Source organism: Phyllostomus hastatus, unplaced genomic scaffold (genome assembly GCF_019186645.2).
Source record: "Phyllostomus hastatus isolate PE091 unplaced genomic scaffold, TTU_PhHast_1.1 phas_contig_29, whole genome shotgun sequence".
NCBI classification, from domain to species: Eukaryota; Metazoa; Chordata; class Mammalia; order Chiroptera; family Phyllostomidae; genus Phyllostomus; species Phyllostomus hastatus.
This window is the reverse complement of record NW_025333835.1, coordinates 2,884,115-2,894,505: the sequence shown is the minus strand read 5'-3', so window position 1 is coordinate 2,894,505 and position 10,391 is coordinate 2,884,115. Positions and strand designations below refer to the sequence as shown.

Sequence of the window (10,391 nt, the reverse complement as noted above, 5' to 3'; positions counted from 1 at the left end):
GAAAAAGAATTAAAAGGCATCCAAATCGGAAGGAGGAAACAAAACTATCACTGTTTGCAGATGACATGATAGTATACATAGAAAATCCTATTGACTCTACCAAAAAACTGCTTGACCTAATAAATGAATTTGGCAAAACAGCGGGATACAAAGTCAATATCCAGAAATCAAAGGCATTTCTGTACACCAACAATGAAACAGCAGAAGCAGAGATCAAGGAAAAAAATCCCATTTGAAATAGCAAAAGAAAAATAAAATATCTAGGAATAAACCTAACCAAAGAGGTAAAAGACCTGTATTCAGAAAACTACACAACACTGAAGAAAGAAATCAAGGAAGACACAAACAAATGGAAACATATACCATGTTCATGGATTGGAAGAATTAATATCATCAAAATGTCCATACTACCCAAAGCAATTTACACATTCAATGCAATTCCTATTAAAGTACCAATGGCATATTTCACAGACAGAGAACAAACACTTCAAAAATTTATATGGAATTATAAACGACCCCGAATAGCTGCTGCAATATTGAGAAAGAAGAGTAAAGTAGGAGGGATCACAATACCCGACACTAAACTATATTACAAGGCCACTGTAATCAAAACAGCCTGGTACTGGCATAAAAACAGGCACATAGACCAATGGAACAGAACAGAGAGCCCCGAAATCAGCCCAAGTCTCTATGGTCAATTAATATTTGACAAAGGAGGCAGCAACATAAAATGGAATAAAAATAGCCTCTTCAACAAATGGTGTTGGGAGAACTGGACAGCCACGTGCAAAAAAATGAAACTTGAGCACCAACTTACACCATATACAAAAATAAATTCAAGGTGGACAAAAGACTTAAATATAAAACATGACACCATTAAGGTCCTAGAGGAGAACGTAGGTAGGAAAATCTCAGATATTTCACGAAGAAACTTTTTTACTGACGTGTCCCCTAGAGCAAGGGACATAAAGGAAAGAATAAACAAATGGGACCTCATCAAAATTAAAAGCTTCTGCACAGCTAAAGAAAACAGTATGAAAATTAAAAGAGAACCAACTGTATGGGAAAACATATTTGCCAATGACACCTCAGACAAGGGTCTAATCTCCAAAATATATAGAGAACTTACACGACTGTACTCTAAGAAGACAAGGAATCCAATTAAAAAAGTGGGCAAAGGACTTGAACAGACACTTCTCCAAGGAGGACATACAGAGGATCCAAAGACACATGAAACGATGTTCAATATCGCTAGCTATCAGAGAGATGCAAATTAAAACCACAATGAGATACCACTTCACACCAGACAGAATGGCCATCATAAACAAAGCAACAAACAACAAGTATTGGAGAGGTTGTGGAGAAAAGGGGACCCTAGTGCACTGTTGGTGGGACTGCAGACTGGTACAACCACTATGGAAAGCAATATGGAACTTCCTCAGAAAACTAAAAAATGGATCTGCCTTTTGACCCTGCAATTCCACTGCTGGGACTCTATCCTAAGAACACTAAAACACCAATTCAAAAGAACCTATGCATCCCAATGTTCATAGCAGCACAATTTACAATAGCTAGATGCTGGAAGCAACCAAGATGCCCATCAGTAAATGAATGGATCAAAAAACTATGGTACATTTACACGATGGAATTCTATGCAGCAGAAAGAAAGAAGGAGCTCCTACCCTTTTCAACAGCGTGGATGGAGCTGGAAAACATTATGCTAAGTGAAACAAGCCAGGCAGTGAAAGACAAATACCACATGATCTCACCTTTAACAGGAACCTAAATAACAAAACAAAGAAACAAGCAAAATGTAACCAAAGACACTGAAATAGAGGGCAGGCTGATGGTGACCGGAGGGGAGAGAAGAGGGAATTTAAGGGGACAGTGGGAAGGGTTCACAGGAACAAACTTAAAGGACACATGGTCATAGACTAAGGGGAGGGTGGTAATGGGAGGGAAGGGGGAAGGGTGGGAGGGGGAACTGGATTGGGAGTAAAAAGGAGAAAACTGTTTATGAACAATGATTAATAAAAAAAAAAGAAAAAAAAATCATTCTTCCAAAAAAAAAAAAAAGAAATACATGCATACTGACAGTAACCCAAGTTCTGAGAGGTGGAAATGCTGACTAAAAGTTGGGTGGCAATGTATTCTGATTTGTCAGCTGAGAGTCTCATATTATACCTGTTGTCTCAGGGTAATTATTTAGAGTACTTCCTTTCTTTTTAAAAAGTATCCCTGTTTGAATAATCAAGTATACAGCCATCTGAACTAAAGATCAATGTGGCTGGAGCATATTGCAGACTTGTCTGGATGGCAAAGAGAAATCTCGCCAGGTTTCAATCATGTGCAACCAAGTGCATCCACTGGTTGACCTTGGCTGGCTGGAATCTTGGACAATTCATATCAAACTGTTTGAATGCACACTACTTGGCATTGGTATCTCAAAAATTGAAGGCAACTAATCCCAGAGAAGTGTTTACAGTTCGCATCATAAACCACCCAGAAAAACAAACTTATTTAGTTACTTTCTCCTTTGGTTTATTGCTGAGCCCTATGCTGTCCAATGTGGTGTCCACTAGCCATAGATAGCTACCAAGCAGTTGAAATGGGATAGTTCAAACTGAGATGCTTCTTGAATATAAAATGTGAGTAGAGTTTAAAACTGAGTACAAAAAAAATAAAATAAATACCTCAATAATGTTTATACTGATTATATATTAAAATAGTGATATTTTAGATACATTGAGTTAAATACATTATTAAAATGAATTTAATCTGTTTTATTTTAACTTTTTAAATGTAGCTACTAGGAATTTAAAGTTGCCTATGTAGCTTGCATTATTTTTCTGTAAGACAGCACTGATCTGATGCTTTTAATTTCATTCCAGAGAGACCCACTGAACTAGAACTAAGCAAAAGATTCAGCTGTATTTCAGACTACTGTTTAGCTATCTTTGTTTTCCTTGTATCTGTATTTACTAACACTTCCAGACTTAAGACAGATAACAAATAAATATTATCTACCACATGTAGGAACAGAATAAATGTCAATGCACTTCTAATTTTACTTTCCTAGAGCAATTGATTTAATTAATCTCTCTTAAACAATTATGGTTTTTGCTACAGAAAGCTCACTCCTCCTATATAATCAGTAAGAAAAAAGACTGCTTAACATGAATTCATCTTGACAATCATTCATTCATACTTCCTTATTTAGTGGGTACTACTAGCCGCATTTTTAGGTGATATGTCCTATTTGCACCTATATTTACATGAGAGGAATATATGAGTATGTTCTATTAGCAAAAGTTGCTAACATTATCAAGTTAAGTAAGCTGTGAGGGGAATGTAATTGATCATAAGCAATTTAGGTGGATTTTTGTGAACAAAAGAACACAAATAATATTTTGCTTCCAAAAGACAATGATGAATTATAAATAAATGGTAAATGCTTTTCAAACATGTATTTAATAAATATAGGATCTATAGCAGGTCAGATCAAGCATGTCATTGTTAACTAGTTAAAGATTTTGGATTTTATTCTATTTGAACTAGAAAACCTATTTATTTAGGAAGGGTTTAATTTATTTAAGAAGAGCACTCTAGCTAATCTATAGATAATGAAAAAACCATGCAGTTGTGACAGTGGGTAGGTTGCAATGGTTCAGGCAATAGATGACAGAATATACACTAAGATAAAAGAATTTAGGGGGAAAAGATGAAAAGAAAAAACTTCAGGAATGAGTTTCCCCTAGAATGTGCCATCCTGGCATGCAGATTATTTTCAGCTGAAAACAATTAAAGGCCAGCAAATTCAAGAACAGGTTTTTTTTTAACCTCTTGCTATACCTGCATACAGAAATTCATATAGAAAAAGCTGAAAGCTGCTTTGGGAAGGAAAGCTTAGCACATTTATCTTAGTATAAATCACCTTAGCTTGTATGAATTAAGTGTGGCAGACAGGAAAGAACCAAGCAAAAATCTGTTCCCTAGGTTCCCCTTTATGTCCCATTGTTTGTGGGTGGCCCTGCAATAATTTTTTTACCAAATGTTTGCTCTTTCTCATCTACCTGTGAATTGCCTACCTTTCCTTTCTTAGTTCAAAAGGACATATATGTACCTCATTTTGCCTCACTGTCTTTGGAATTTTCATGCTTATGTGAATTCCCTGTGGGGATATATTAACATTTGACTTTCTCCTGTTAATCTGCTGTATGTCATTTGAATTATTTGACTAAACCTAAGAACTAAAGGGGTAAAGGAAAATTTCCCCACCCTAATAGCACCCACTCAAAATCATAGATAACAATTAAGTAATATTTTTCCAATACTTTTTCTACACATAAGTTTTAACCTGGTTGTATTTATATTTGATATGTAATATAGAATAGAGCTTTATGAACTCAATGTTATAGATTTTTCACATTATAAAATGCCTTGTAAATATAACCATTAATATCTGCATAGTATTTTGTTAACAGTTGCCATTGGTTACATAACTATTTCTTACTGTGGGTCATTTTAGGTTGCATTAAACACAATGCTATTTTAAATTATATTAATTTTTTTATTAGCACATTCTCAGAGTTAAATGCCAAAATTGTAACTACTAAGCTAGAGGTTATGAACATATTAGGTATTTAAGTATGCTGCCAAATAGCTTTAAATTCAGGGAATATTTTTAAAGATATTTTTATTACTTTATATTCAGATAACAGTAAGACTAGCCTAACAGCATATTTTTAAGTCAAATGTTCTTTGGGGAATTTCTTTATTAAGTAAAATATTTTTAAATATATAAAATATATATAAATATATATAATAAAATAACATTTGAATTATTTTATTCATTGAACTATTATACTAAACATCCATTTTGTACCAGGAACATTCTAGATGTTTGGAATACAAAGAGAAATAGATTTTCTCTTTCTTTTAGGTGGATATATAAATCAATAATTACCAAGAAGAAGATAATTGAAGGTGATATTTTACATAAATATTTTAAATATATAATTAAATTCTTACTTTTTAAAGTAGTAAATTATTTCTATGTAAATTGTCTTTAGGCAAAATTTAGCCCCTGATAGAACTATTAAATCTTATAAGTTACTAAAATAAAAATTAATGTTTTACTTTTTTCAAGAAAATATCTGAATATTTTTTATTATAATTGGATGAGTTGAGCCTATGGTTTCAAAATTCCTGTTTCAACATAATAATTTGTCAATCTGAGATCCCCCCCCATGAAATCATTGCTTCCACAAATATCTGAATACCTGCTAAGTGTCTGGTCTGAGTTAGGAGCCAGAGATTGAAACAACAAATAAAGTCCCGGCCCTCAGGGAGCTGATATTCTGTTGGAGGAGAAAGCTAACAAACAAGGAAGCAAATTGAATCAAGAACATAATTTTTGAAACCAATAACTACTCAAAGGGATATGCCACTAGCAATTGGGATGGGTGCTCCTTTCCTTTGGCATTCTCACTCTCTAAGATCACACTCCCCACAGGCAGCCGCCAGCCAACAATTCATCACATGGGGTCCTGACGCAGGCCCATTTTTCGGAGCTGCAGGGCCCCCTGCAACAGCAGCCTTGGCTCCAAGACCTCCCACCAACATGGCTGAAATGTTTTGGACCTGTACGGGAGTCTGAGGCTTTTCCTTCTTCCTCTCCTTCCACAGCATCAGAGCCCAACCTCCAGTCTGCAAGTTGATTGCATCCTGCTTCCCTGCATGGGAGTCACCCAATGACTCTCCTACACATCTAATCTCTTCTTGGACTCATCTTCTTGAAAGGATAGAACCAGAGAAGCCTGTTAGAATAAAATATGAATATTTATGAATCTTCTTTTGGAATCAAGGTAATGCTGGCCTTGTAAAATGAGTTTGGAAGCCTTTCCCCTCTTCAACTTTTTTGGAGTTATTTGAGAAGGGAAGGTGTTAATTCTTTGAATGATTGGTAAAATTCACTTGTAAGGTCATCTGATGGTCCTGAACTTTTGTTTGTTGGTAATTTTTTTTACTACTAATTCAATTTTTTTAGTAGTTATCAGTCTCTTCATATTTTCTGTTTCTTCTTGACTCAATCTTGGAAGATTGTTATGAATTTATCTGTTTCTTCCAGAATGTTCACTTCATGGGCATATATCATAGTATTTTGTTACAATTATTTGAATTTATGTGGTGTCAGTTGTCACTTCTCTTCTTTCATTTTTGATTTATTTATTTGGGTTCTTTCCTTTTTTTTCTTGATAAGTCTAAATAAAGGTTTATCAATTTTGTTTATCTTTTTAAAGAACCACTTATTGTTTTAATTGATCTCTTGTATTGTTTCCTCTCTGATTATTATTTTGTTCCTTCTACTCATTTTGGGATTTGTTCTTCTTTTTCTAATTCTTTTTATTTTTTCTTAGATACAAGATTAAAGTGTACTTTTGAAATTTTTCTTGTTTTAAGAGGTAGACCTATATTATTATGAAATTCTTCTTAGAACTGCTTTGGCTGTGTCCCATACATTTTAGGTCCTGTTTTCATTTTCATTTGTCTCAAGGCATTTACTGGTTTCTTCCTGATCTCATTGTTAGCCCTTCCATTGTTTAGTGCATGTTATTTAGCCTTCCTTTAGCTGTATGTTTGTATGTTTTTCCTTTTTTTCTGTAATTGATTTCCAGTTTTATACCATTGTGGTCAAATGAAATCCTTGATATGATTTCAATCTTCTAAGTTTATCAAGACTTGTTTTGTGGCCTATCATGTGTTCTATTCTGGAATATGCTCCATATGCACTAGAAAAGAATGTATATTCTGCTGCTTTGGGTGAAATGTTCTAAAAATATTAATTAAATATATCTAGTCTAAAGTATCACTTAAGGTCACTGTTTCCTTGTTGAATTTCTGTCTGAATGATCTATCCATCAATGACAATGTGATGTTAAACTCCCCTAGTATGACTGTATTACTGTCAATCTCTCCCTTTATGTCTGTCAGCATTTGCTTTATGTATTTTGTTGGGGGCATAGATGTCCATGAGAGTTATGTCCTCTTGTTGGATTGATCCCTTTATCACTAATGCCCTTCTATGTCTCCTGTTATAGCCCTTGTTTTAAAATCTATTTTGTCTGATATAAATACTGCTGTAAAGTACTTTGTTTTTGTTTGTTTGTTTCCATTTTCATGGAATTTTCCACCCTTTTACTTTCAGGCTGTGTGTGATTTTCATTCTAAAGTGGGTCTCTTGTAGGCAGCATATGTATAGTTCTTGTTTTCTTATTAATTTAGCCACACTATATCTTTTGATTGAAGCATTTAATCCATTTACATTTAATAATTATTTATAGTTATGCAGTTATTGCCATTTTAATTATTTTCTGATTGGTTTTGAAGTCCTTTTCTGCTCCTTTCTTACTCTTTCCTTGTATGTTGGTGACTTTCTGTAATGTTGTGTTTGGATTCCTTTCTCTTTGTTTCTTATACATATCACTTGTATTTTTGTTTTGTGGTTATCAGGTGCTTCATATATACCAAGCTATGTTTATACTAGTCTATTTTAAGTTGATAGTTGCATAAGTTTGAACACATTCTAAAATCTCTATTTTTACACACCCCCTCCACATTTATGTTTTTGTCATTATTTTTTACTTTTTTGTATTTGTATGTTTGTATGTATTCCTTACTTTACTATAGTAGTTACACATGATCTTCTCACTTTTGTCTTTAAAACTTTTTACTAAGTTATAGTTGGTTGATACACTGCTTTATTTTGTGTTTGCCTTTTTTAGCAAGAACTTTTTTCTTTGTGATATTTTCTTATTTATATTTATTATCTTTTTTCTTCTTCTTAAAGAAGTCCCTTAACATTTCCTTTTTTTAAAAGTGTTCCTGAATTTATTAAAATAAGCTGACTGCCAAATGCTGTACCACATTCCTAACTTGTTTGTAACTAAGCAACTTGTCCTGGAAGTGAAGTCAAGGTGGGAGGGAAATGTGCTTCCTTCCCACTTTGTGGGCAGGGTCTCTGTGGGTAGGGCTCAGAGGGCCTTGTGCACTGTCCCTGGGCACTGACTGTGACAGGAACAGGACAATTAGTTAACACGGGGCTCTGCACAGTCCACATCACAGCCACCTCTGTGGACATTCAGGATAGGCTGAGCCACTAAGGCAGATGTTGGTCCCTGTCAGCAGCAAAGGATAGAGCCTTTCTCATCCATCCTTTCCTTCTATGTACACGGACTAGATCTACTATTTCTTGTGAGAATCCCCAGCAAACTTTGTATAGGACTCACATACTTGAATTAAAAATGCTCAACAGAAAAAAAAGACATGTCCATAGAATTTAAAAATAACAAAAAACCAACAACTCTAAGTCCTCTGGGACAATTTTCTCAGACTTTTGGGAAATTAAAACACCAATTGCCACTTGTAAAAACACATGCAAGGCAAGCCATGTGGGATGGACACACTAAAAATTTCACAATGCCTAATTATTTCAAGGTACTTTGTTTTTAAAACAGGTCACAACACTGAGGTTCTGGCCTGTTCTCCCAAGCTACGAATGCTTGCTCAGCAGTTGAAAGGCACTCTTTAGTAGCATATTTAAAAATTGAATAAAAATCCATATGAAAGAAGTATTCAAATAGTTTCCATAGGAACACAGATAAGTGTGACACCATTTCCTAGCCTTCCATATTGTTCTATCTGTGCCAACCCTATTTACAATGACCTTTCAATAATTAAGTTAAATGGCCCCCCGAATCCCTTAATTCAAGCTATACTCACTCTAATAGCTACAAAAATGGTATCTACACATTAATATGAACTGAAGCATAGGTTGCTGGGTACCATTTCATTTCATTCTCTGGTTCTAGACTAGCTGTATCTGTTGCCATGTCAGCCCTGACATCACATAGTACATAGTTGACCTCTGAAATCCACTGAAAGTAGAAGCAGCAACAATGGTGTAAGTATGTGTTTTCAAAGATCATCCAGTACTCCACAGAGATCTTGGGAAAATGACAGCACTCTACAATGTGATCAAGGCCATCATATGTAGGCTCCCATATGCTGGATGAATAATACTGTACTCATCTGGTCAGGGCTTCTGCAGAAGGAGCTTCATGTGCACATGATCATAGAGGGTTCAATTAAATGATCCATATTCTCCATCACTCGCTTAATACATTAAAGTTTTTCACTTGAATCATGTTCATCTTCAGAGCCTGTTTGTTCCTTTAATAGGAGTTTTTTTGGCAATGACATTAACCACAAGTGTGAAATTGATGCAACATAGTATCTGCCTCACTCAGCTATGAGTGTTACTCCTGAGTCTGACTAAAAATACTTGTCAAGAGCTGGGTTAATTACAATGGCAATCTCTTCAAATTTGAACTTTACATTCTCAAATCCAGGAAAGCCATCACCAGTATCAAGCAGATCCAACCTCTGCTCCCATGACAAAGACTCAATGGGCATCAGATATGGCCTGGATGAAGATCTTAGGATCAATACAGCCACTTCCACTTCCTACATGGAAGTTGACATGGATGACCTCAATATTTAATTCTTTTGCCTGTTCCAAAAGAAGGCTGTTGTTTTGTAGTGTGGCACCAAATTTAACATTGAGACAGCACTGCTTTGGAATCATCAGGGGCAATCCACAAAAACCAGCTGTGCCTTTGGATGTGCCCTGGCAACTTTCATCAGCTTGACTTCACTATTGAAAGTCATCATCTGAATGCCACTATTGGCAGCATATCTGAGACACTTGTTTACAAGGACCTGCATAGATAATCCTTTCTGGAGGCACCTAAATATTGTACTAATTGTATTTCAGTCTTGTTGGCACAGTCAAATCCTGTCTGGTGGCAGCTAGGATCTTCACTTTGGTTCTGCTGTCAATGCATTTGACTGCATAAAAGGGGGTGACTTGAGGAAGAGATTTTAACCATTTCAGATAGTTCTTTAGTATGCCTCCCAGGTCTGCAACATAGAAGGCATCCTTATCATCAGAAGAAGAACCATCTTAATTTACTTTTTGGTCCAGAATGTCCTTGTCAGTAAAGCCTTCATTAAAGAAATGGCAGTCAAACTTTTCATTAATAACATTTTTCATGGTTTCTGGATATTCTTAAAGAACACTAAGAGATGGGATTTAAAGAAATTATTGTCAGCTTTTCACAAAGGCAGTTCTTCATAAATTCCAAGTTCCAAGGAAGATGAGTGTTCTTTTGGTACAGCTGTGGGAATGTCTTGATAACACAGATGTGCTCCACCTCAGAGTGCAGGGGTACCCCAAGCTGATCCCATGGAGGTCATTCCTCCCAGTGCAGAGACCACCAGCCACTCCCAAAGCTGCCTGTCTGGTTGCACACTGCCTGACTCCCTCCTGC

General features: G+C 35.4%; 1 pseudogene; it reads right to left on the bottom strand.

Annotated features, from left to right (window-relative positions):
- Positions 1–8,866: 8,866 nt before the first annotated feature.
- Positions 8,867–10,114, bottom strand: LOC123818672 (annotated as a pseudogene).
- Positions 10,115–10,391: the final 277 nt, after the last annotated feature.